This window comes from Garra rufa, chromosome 1 (genome assembly GCF_049309525.1).
Source record: "Garra rufa chromosome 1, GarRuf1.0, whole genome shotgun sequence".
Lineage (NCBI taxonomy): Eukaryota > Metazoa > Chordata > Actinopteri > Cypriniformes > Cyprinidae > Garra > Garra rufa.
Window position 1 is genome coordinate 99,786,450 of NC_133361.1, and position 9,268 is coordinate 99,795,717.

General features: G+C 46.6%; 12 non-coding genes and 1 pseudogene across 12 annotated transcripts; 11 read left to right on the forward strand and 2 right to left on the reverse strand.

Annotated features, from left to right (window-relative positions):
* The window catches only part of LOC141322867 (uncharacterized), a 677,976-nt pseudogene that overhangs the window by 508,563 nt on the left and 160,145 nt on the right, over nt 1–9,268 (forward strand).
* On the forward strand, nt 130–270 carry LOC141285110 (U4 spliceosomal RNA). The gene has a single exon (XR_012338549.1). It is a non-coding gene; the product is annotated as a U4 spliceosomal RNA (small nuclear RNA).
* On the forward strand, nt 1,244–1,459 carry LOC141347434 (small nucleolar RNA U3). Its single transcript, XR_012357353.1, has one exon. It is a non-coding gene; the product is annotated as a small nucleolar RNA U3 (small nucleolar RNA).
* Nucleotides 2,683–2,755, forward strand: trnak-cuu (transfer RNA lysine (anticodon CUU)). The gene has a single exon. It is a non-coding gene; the product is annotated as a tRNA-Lys (tRNA).
* On the forward strand, nt 2,947–3,020 carry trnan-guu (transfer RNA asparagine (anticodon GUU)). Its single transcript has one exon. It is a non-coding gene; the product is annotated as a tRNA-Asn (tRNA).
* LOC141286723 (U4 spliceosomal RNA) lies at nt 3,603–3,741 on the forward strand. Its single transcript, XR_012339335.1, has one exon. It is a non-coding gene; the product is annotated as a U4 spliceosomal RNA (small nuclear RNA).
* On the reverse strand, nt 4,230–4,311 carry trnas-gcu (transfer RNA serine (anticodon GCU)). The gene has a single exon. It is a non-coding gene; the product is annotated as a tRNA-Ser (tRNA).
* On the forward strand, nt 4,802–4,942 carry LOC141284762 (U4 spliceosomal RNA). The gene has a single exon (XR_012338485.1). It is a non-coding gene; the product is annotated as a U4 spliceosomal RNA (small nuclear RNA).
* On the forward strand, nt 5,916–6,131 carry LOC141347448 (small nucleolar RNA U3). Its single transcript, XR_012357355.1, has one exon. It is a non-coding gene; the product is annotated as a small nucleolar RNA U3 (small nucleolar RNA).
* On the forward strand, nt 7,355–7,427 carry trnak-cuu (transfer RNA lysine (anticodon CUU)). The gene has a single exon. It is a non-coding gene; the product is annotated as a tRNA-Lys (tRNA).
* Nucleotides 7,619–7,692, forward strand: trnan-guu (transfer RNA asparagine (anticodon GUU)). Its single transcript has one exon. It is a non-coding gene; the product is annotated as a tRNA-Asn (tRNA).
* Nucleotides 8,275–8,413, forward strand: LOC141286474 (U4 spliceosomal RNA). Its single transcript, XR_012339264.1, has one exon. It is a non-coding gene; the product is annotated as a U4 spliceosomal RNA (small nuclear RNA).
* trnas-gcu (transfer RNA serine (anticodon GCU)) lies at nt 8,903–8,984 on the reverse strand. The gene has a single exon. It is a non-coding gene; the product is annotated as a tRNA-Ser (tRNA).

Below are 9,268 nucleotides of genomic sequence, written 5' to 3' on the forward strand. Positions count from 1 at the left end.
ATCTGTTCCGTAGAAACACGGTGCAGCAACCCGTGGCAGGAGACTGTTTGTGCGGCAGTTTAAAGCTTGCTACCACCTTGTCGGTTCACATCCACGTAGGTGCAGAAAAAGGTCACGACCGTCGCCTGCATTCTTTCGCAGAGGCAATATTGTAGCCTATGAGGTTTGTCCGAGGCGCGATCATTGCTGGTTGAAATCTTTACCCAATACCCCGCCAGGATGACTTGAAATACAGTTATCTTTGGCAATTTTTGCTAGTCTCTCTGGAGGCTTAGAGTTTTGTTGAGAAATATAGCCTTGTTTCGTTTAGGGTTTTTTTTCCTCGCCAAAAAAACGGTCTGCTGATGATAGTGCGCCAGAGCCAGAAGGTTTGTTGTTTTGTCAATATGTTCTCAAGACAAGTATCGTTAAACTGCAACGCAATTACAGCTCACCGTTACCCATCGTAAACATGTTGGGCCTGTCTGGTCCGGTGGCCTCTCAGTGGCGCTAAAGCTTCGAATGCGTGTCGAGCACAATGTATTAGCCTTCCACCGCCTTAACCACTGGACCACCTCGTCATCCGGCGGGGTTTCTTTATTTAACATTCCTGATTCATGTGCATGTGGATGCATTCTTCGTCTTTTGTTTCAGCCGCCGAGGGCCTGTTTTCCACTGAGGCCCTGCGCCAAACTCCCTATGAGACACAATCGAACGTTAGTAGTAACCTCCGATTACGGCCGAATGTGGATTCTGCTCGGACGACGGGGCACCGGTACATCCTTTGTAGCTTTAGCTTATTAGCCAAACGCTACACCAGTTTGCCATTTCCCATGAAATCATCCTTGATTTCCATAAGAAAGGTGCCCCAAATTGGTGGAAAATCACATCTCAACCATACGCTGTCCAAAGCATTAAACCGCCTTCACGCGGCAAAACAGAACATGTTGTTGGCCCGCACTGCTGGGTCAAACTGCGCTTCCCAAAAACAGATTGGGTCAAAACTGACAGAAGAAATCTCTAAGCCTGCTTTAAGCCCTACCCACGGGACGGGTTGACAGTCTCGCACAACGCGAGAGCCTCAGTTTCGCCTGTGTAATTTGGGGGCCAATGAAAACTGCATCCAACTAAAATTACAAACAAAATTTTAGGACTCTAATGATGTTTCAAATGTAACTTTTCTCATCTCTGTTGTTAGGTTGTAACCATCTCTGAGACTCAAAGTGTCAGAACTCGCCTAAGCTGGTTTTGCAAAATGGAGGTCAAGACTATACTTTCAGGGATCATTTCTATAGTTTCTAACTAGGAAATGTGTTTCAAAAGTGTAGTGTCTCCCAAACTACGATGATGAGCTTTGATACTCTTTTCTGAGCGTGAATCGGGTGTGGAGTAATGGTTTATTTCATATGCTCCACACCATTGATGAACGTTCTGTGTGGCATTTAAGCAGCATAGAAGAAGAGAGTATGGTCAGAGTGGTCTCTGAAAAATGTAAATATCAGATTAAAAATCTTATGAGTCGTTATGATTGAGATTTTTTTTTTTACATTTTTGTTGGTGGGTGTCACCATCCTTGATATTCAGAATGTCAGGATAAGATGTCAGCTGGTTCTTTCAACTTAAAGTTGCCATAAAATGCATTGAGAGAATATTTTAATTTGTTCTTTGATATCTGCATAGAAGGTATATGGCATAGGAAAGGGCAAACAATCTCCAGAAACGGTTTTACAGGACCATTTACAACCCTAGGATTTGTCCCTAGAATGAAATGCTCTGTTATTGCCTTTTTTGGAAGCTTCATGAATATTAATGAGCTCTGCTCCGATTGGCTGTTTCACAGAGCTGCTCATCTCTATAGCTGGCACATTGATAAAAATATTTATTTAATTAGGAGCTCTAGCGGCTTTTAATATGTGGTTTGTTGAATCTGCCGTTTTGTATCGCAGACATTTTAGTCTCATTACTGTGATCCATGTGCTCTGTGTAAAGTTATAATGCAGAGGGAGCGCTTCTTACCACACAAGTTCAGCTGCTTCTCGGTGATACTCTGGATCTGTAAATCATTCGCCATCATCAGCGCAGTTATTTCTCCATCATTCACCATCATCAGCACAGTCATCTCTCTGTTTATGTGGTAAGTGATATCTTTTGTACTGCAATGTAACAGGCTAGCGCTAGCATTAAGCTAACCGTGTCCCTTCAGTGGCTTGCCTTGTTTTACTGATGTACTGACGTTACCGATGATTGGGCGATGCAAATGTTGGAGGCGTAACTATTAACGATCCCGGGACTGTTGCGTAACAGTCGGTGTTATGTTGGAATTGACATATAAATCTAGTGTTTGCAAAAGACCACCGAAATATAGAAGATTTATCCTTATCCTTATATAGATTTATCCTTGATTTCCATAAGAAAGGTGCCCCAAATTGGTGGAAAATCACATCTCAACCATACGCTGACCAAAGCATTGAACCGCCTTCACGCGGCAAGACAGAACATGTTGTTGGCCCGCACTGCTGGGTCAAACTGCGCTTCCCAATAACAGATTGGGTCAAAACTGACAGAAGAAAACTCTAAGCCTGCTCTAAGCACTACCCACGGGACGGCTCGACAGTCTTGCACAACGCGAGAGCCTCCGTTTCGCCTGTGTCATTTGGGAGCCGATGAAAACTGCGTCCGACCCGGTGAAGGAGACCACAACCAGCCCGGCTAGCTCAGTCGGTAGAGCATGAGACTCTTAATCTCAGGGTCGTGGGTTCGAGCCCCACGTTGGGCGGCTCTGTTGGCGCTCTTTCTTCCCAACAGGGTGGCGGGCTCCAGCGTGCCCATTCTCCGCACAGGCTAAGTGGATTTTGCGAGCTCCGGAAACATCTTTCAAAACAGCCTGTTAGTACGTGCGATTCTAATCCCTAACCCTAACCCTTGCTTTTACAACCGTGATCCCGCGGCAGCCGATGCGCAATGTCTGTCTCTGTGGCGCAATCGGTTAGCGCGTTCGGCTGTTAACCGAAAGGTTGGTGGTTCGAGCCCACCCAGGGACGTGTGAAATGCCGGTGTTTTGCACGCGCGTCAGGTGTCCACTAGCGCCTATGCCATTCTTAGGGTTGCGAGGCACAGCTTTCTCAGGGCGTTTATCCTGTGCACCTTCAATAAGCTGGCTTCTTTTAAAAGAAGTCAGCGGCGGGTGTTTGGTGAACATTTTCACCAGCTCGAGTTTGCTGTGGCATGTGGATTCATTCTTTACTGATGATCTGTCTCTGGGGCTCATCTAGTTGACATGGTATCCGCTGACATTCGGCTGAAGGTGCTGATCCACCATCTGCTCTTGGTACGGACTGGATCCGGGGGACTGCAGTGACCATCTAATCGGAATACAGAATGGATATGGCGGCTACGGTGACCTCAGAATAAGAACAAACAGACTAATATTAATGTAGATGCAAAAGTTCCATGTTGCCACAGTGTCAGATTGGAGAGGATCTGGTTTTCACAGTCTTGCGTCGATGGCCGTCTAGGTGAAGAGGTCTTCACTGATGATCTGTCTCTGGGGCTCATCCAGCTTGCTATCACCTTGTCGGATCACATCCACGTAGCTGCAAGAAAAGGTCACGACCGTCACCGGTATTCTGTCGCAGAGGCAATGTTGTAGCTTGTGTGGTTTATCTGAGGTGTGATCATTGCTGGTTGTAAACTTTCCCCGATATCCCATCTGGATGATTTGAAATACAGTCAGCTTCTCAGTTTTTGCCGGTCTCTCTGGACGCTTCTTGAAAAACAAAGTTTTGCTTCGTTTTGTTAGAGTGGCTGGTTGTTGGTCCTCGTCAAAGAGGTGTCTACAGATCATAGCGTGCCGGAGCCAGAAGATTTGTTGTTTTGTCAATATGCTCTCAAGACTTCGCTGCAGGTATCATTAAACTACAGCACAATCACAGCTCACCGCTACCCATCGTAAACAGGTTGGGCCTGTCTGTTCTGGTGGGCTCTCAGTGGTGCTAAATCATCAAATGAAGAGGACGGGATTCAAACCCACACAAACCAAGGTGAGCCTAGCACAACGGATTAGCCTTGCATCGCCTTAACCACTCGACCACCCCGTCACTTTCCGTGGTCCTTTAATTAACACTCCCGATTCAGACCATCGGCTCATTAGTAGAGCACTCAGTGAACTGAACTGAGTGTGTCAGATAAGGAAGACACAAAAAGCGCAGAGTGGGGTCCCCAGGACGAGGATTACTGCTAAAGGAGCCGAACGACGAGGATGGGATTCGAACCCACGCGTGCAGAGCACAATGGATTAGCAGTCCATCGCCTTAACCACTCGGCCACCTCGTCATTTTACGTGACATTTTTTATTTAGCACTCCTGATTCAGATCATCAGTTCATTAGTAGAGAACTCAAAGAACTGAACTGAGTGTGTTAGATAAGGAGGACACACAAAAAGTTTAGCATGGGGTCCCCAGGACCCGGATTAAGGTCCAGTGCTAAAGGAACCGAACGACAAGAATGGATTCCAACCATTGCACAGAGCAAAATGGATTAGCAGTCCATCGCCTTAACCACTCGGCCACCCCGTCCCCTTGCTGACCGAGATAGGCCATGCTGCGGACCTTTTCAGCTGCTGCTGCCGTGCTTTCAGCTGGCTGTTTTGAGCACAGAGGGAATAGTGAATGAGCCGTCTTTTACACACCTCTAATCTGTTCCGTAGAAACACGGTGCAGCAACCCGTGGCAGGAGACTGTTTGTGCGGCAGTTTAAAGCTTGCTACCACCTTGTCGGTTCACATCCACGTAGGTGCAGAAAAAGGTCACGACCGTCGCCTGCATTCTTTCGCAGAGGCAATATTGTAGCCTATGAGGTTTGTCCGAGGCGCGATCATTGCTGGTTGAAAACTTTACCCAATACCCCGCCAGGATGACTTGAAATACAGTTATCTTTGGCAATTTTTGCTAGTCTCTCTGGAGGCTTAGAGTTTTGTTGAGAAATATAGCCTTGTTTCGTTTAGGGTTTTTTTTCCTCGCCAAAAAAACGGTCTGCTGATGATAGTGCGCCAGAGCCAGAAGGTTTGTTGTTTTGTCAATATGTTCTCAAGACAAGTATCGTTAAACTGCAACGCAATTACAGCTCACCGTTACCCATCGTAAACATGTTGGGCCTGTCTGGTCCGGTGGCCTCTCAGTGGCGCTAAAGCTTCGAATGCGTGTCGAGCACAATGTATTAGCCTTCCACCGCCTTAACCACTGGACCACCTCGTCATCCGGCGGGGTTTCTTTATTTAACATTCCTGATTCATGTGCATGTGGATGCATTCTTCGTCTTTTGTTTCAGCCGCCGAGGGCCTGTTTTCCACTGAGGCCCTGCGCCAAACTCCCTATGAGACACAATCGAACGTTAGTAGTAACCTCCGATTACGGCCGAATGTGGATTCTGCTCGGACGACGGGGCACCGGTACATCCTTTGTAGCTTTAGCTTATTAGCCAAACGCTACACCAGTTTGCCATTTCCCATGAAATCATCCTTGATTTCCATAAGAAAGGTGCCCCAAATTGGTGGAAAATCACATCTCAACCATACGCTGTCCAAAGCATTAAACCGCCTTCACGCGGCAAAACAGAACATGTTGTTGGCCCGCACTGCTGGGTCAAACTGCGCTTCCCAAAAACAGATTGGGTCAAAACTGACAGAAGAAATCTCTAAGCCTGCTTTAAGCCCTACCCACGGGACGGGTTGACAGTCTCGCACAACGCGAGAGCCTCAGTTTCGCCTGTGTAATTTGGGGGCCAATGAAAACTGCATCCAACTAAAATTACAAACAAAATTTTAGGACTCTAATGATGTTTCAAATGTAACTTTTCTCATCTCTGTTGTTAGGTTGTAACCATCTCTGAGACTCAAAGTGTCAGAACTCGCCTAAGCTGGTTTTGCAAAATGGAGGTCAAGACTATACTTTCAGGGATCATTTCTATAGTTTCTAACTAGGAAATGTGTTTCAAAAGTGTAGTGTCTCCCAAACTACGATGATGAGCTTTGATACTCTTTTCTGAGCGTGAATCGGGTGTGGAGTAATGGTTTATTTCATATGCTCCACACCATTGATGAACGTTCTGTGTGGCATTTAAGCAGCATAGAAGAAGAGAGTATGGTCAGAGTGGTCTCTGAAAAATGTAAATATCAGATTAAAAATCTTATGAGTCGTTATGATTGAGATTTTTTTTTTTACATTTTTGTTGGTGGGTGTCACCGTCCTTGATATTCAGAATGTCAGGATAAGATGTCAGCTGGTTCTATCAACTTAAAGTTGCCATAAAATGCATTGAGAGAATATTTTAATTTGTTCTTTGATATCTGCATAGAAGGTATATGGCATAGGAAAGGGCAAACAATCTCCAGAAACGGTTTTACAGGACCATTTACAACCCTAGGATTTGTCCCTAGAATGAAATGCTCTGTTATTGCCTTTTTTGGAAGCTTCATGAATATTAATGAGCTCTGCTCCGATTGGCTGTTTCACAGAGCTGCTCATCTCTATAGCTGGCACATTGATAAAAATATTTATTTAATTAGGAGCTCTAGCGGCTTTTAATATGTGGTTTGTTGAATCTGCCGTTTTGTATCGCAGACATTTTAGTCTCATTACTGTGATCCATGTGCTCTGTGTAAAGTTATAATGCAGAGGGAGCGCTTCTTACCACACAAGTTCAGCTGCTTCTCGGTGATACTCTGGATCTGTAAATCATTCGCCATCATCAGCGCAGTTATTTCTCCATCATTCACCATCATCAGCACAGTCATCTCTCTGTTTATGTGGTAAGTGATATCTTTTGTACTGCAATGTAACAGGCTAGCGCTAGCATTAAGCTAACCGTGTCCCTTCAGTGGCTTGCCTTGTTTTACTGATGTACTGACGTTACCGATGATTGGGCGATGCAAATGTTGGAGGCGTAACTATTAACGATCCCGGGACTGTTGCGTAACAGTCGGTGTTATGTTGGAATTGACATATAAATCTAGTGTTTGCAAAAGACCACCGAAATATAGAAGATTTATCCTTATCCTTATATAGATTTATCCTTGATTTCCATAAGAAAGGTGCCCCAAATTGGTGGAAAATCACATCTCAACCATACGCTGACCAAAGCATTGAACCGCCTTCACGCGGCAAGACAGAACATGTTGTTGGCCCGCACTGCTGGGTCAAACTGCGCTTCCCAATAACAGATTGGGTCAAAACTGACAGAAGAAAACTCTAAGCCTGCTCTAAGCACTACCCACGGGACGGCTCGACAGTCTTGCACAACGCGAGAGCCTCCGTTTCGCCTGAGTCATTTGGGAGCCGATGAAAACTGCGTCCGACCCGGTGAAGGAGACCACAACCAGCCCGGCTAGCTCAGTCGGTAGAGCATGAGACTCTTAATCTCAGGGTCGTGGGTTCGAGCCCCACGTTGGGCGGCTCTGTTGGCGCTCTTTCTTCCCAACAGGGTGGCGGGCTCCAGCGTGCCCATTCTCCGCACAGGCTAAGTGGATCTTGCGAGCTCCGGAAACATCTTTCAAAACAGCCTGTTAGTACGTGCGATTCTAATCCCTAACCCTAACCCTTGCTTTTACAACCGTGATCCCGCGGCAGCCGATGCGCAATGTCTGTCTCTGTGGCGCAATCGGTTAGCGCGTTCGGCTGTTAACCGAAAGGTTGGTGGTTCGAGCCCACCCAGGGACGTGTGAAATGCCGGTGTTTTGCACGCGCGTCAGGTGTCCACTAACGCCTATGCCATTCTTAGGGTTGCGAGGCACAGCTTTCTCAGGGCGTTTATCCTGTGCACCTTCAATAAGCTGGCTTCTTTTAAAAGAAGTCAGCGGCGGGTGTTTGGTGAACATTTTCACCAGCTCGAGTTTGCTGTGGCATGTGGATTCATTCTTTACTGATGATCTGTCTCTGGGGCTCATCTAGTTGACATGGTATCCGCTGACATTCGGCTGAAGGTGCTGATCCACCATCTGCTCTTGGTACGGACTGGATCCGGGGGACTGCAGTGACCATCTAATCGGAATACAGAATGGATATGGCGGCTACGGTGACCTCAGAATAAGAACAAACAGACTAATATTAATGTAGATGCAAAAGTTCCATGTTGCCACAGTGTCAGATTGGAGAGGATCTGGTTTTCACAGTCTTGCGTCGATGGCCGTCTAGGTGAAGAGGTCTTCACTGATGATCTGTCTCTGGGGCTCATCCAGCTTGCTATCACCTTGTCGGATCACATCCACGTAGCTGCAAGAAAAGGTCACGACCGTCACCGGTATTCTATCGCAGAGGCAATGTTGTAGCTTGTGTGGTTTATCTGAGGTGTGATCATTGCTGGTTGTAAACTTTCCCCGATATCCCATCTGGATGATTTGAAATACAGTCAGCTTCTCAGTTTTTGCCGGTCTCTCTGGACGCTTCTTGAAAAACAAAGTTTTGCTTCGTTTTGTTAGAGTGGCTGGTTGTTGGTCCTCGTCAAAGAGGTGTCTACAGATCATAGCGTGCCGGAGCCAGAAGATTTGTTGTTTTGTCAATATGCTCTCAAGACTTCGCTGCAGGTATCATTAAACTACAGCACAATCACAGCTCACCGCTACCCATCGTAAACAGGTTGGGCCTGTCTGTTCTGGTGGGCTCTCAGTGGTGCTAAATCATCAAATGAAGAGGACGGGATTCAAACCCACACAAACCAAGGTGAGCCTAGCACAACGGATTAGCCTTGCATCGCCTTAACCACTCGACCACCCCGTCACTTTCCGTGGTCCTTTTATTTAACACTCCCGATTCAGACCATCGGCTCATTAGTAGAGCACTCAGTGAACTGAACTGAGTGTGTCAGATAAGGAAGACACAAAAAGCGCAGAGTGGGGTCCCCAGGACGAGGATTACTGCTAAAGGAGCCGAACGACGAGGATGGGATTCGAACCCACGCGTGCAGAGCACAATGGATTAGCAGTCCATCGCCTTAACCACTCGGCCACCTCGTCATTTTACGTGACATTTTTTATTTAGCACTCCTGATTCAGATCATCAGTTCATTAGTAGAGAACTCAAAGAACTGAACTGAGTGTGTTAGATAAGGAGGACACACAAAAAGTTTAGCATGGGGTCCCCAGGACCCGGATTAAGGTCCAGTGCTAAAGGAACCGAACGACAAGAATGGATTCCAACCATTGCACAGAGCAAAATGGATTAGCAGTCCATCGCCTTAACCACTCGGCCACCCCGTCCCCTTGCTGACCGAGATAGGCCATGCTGCGGACCTTTTCAG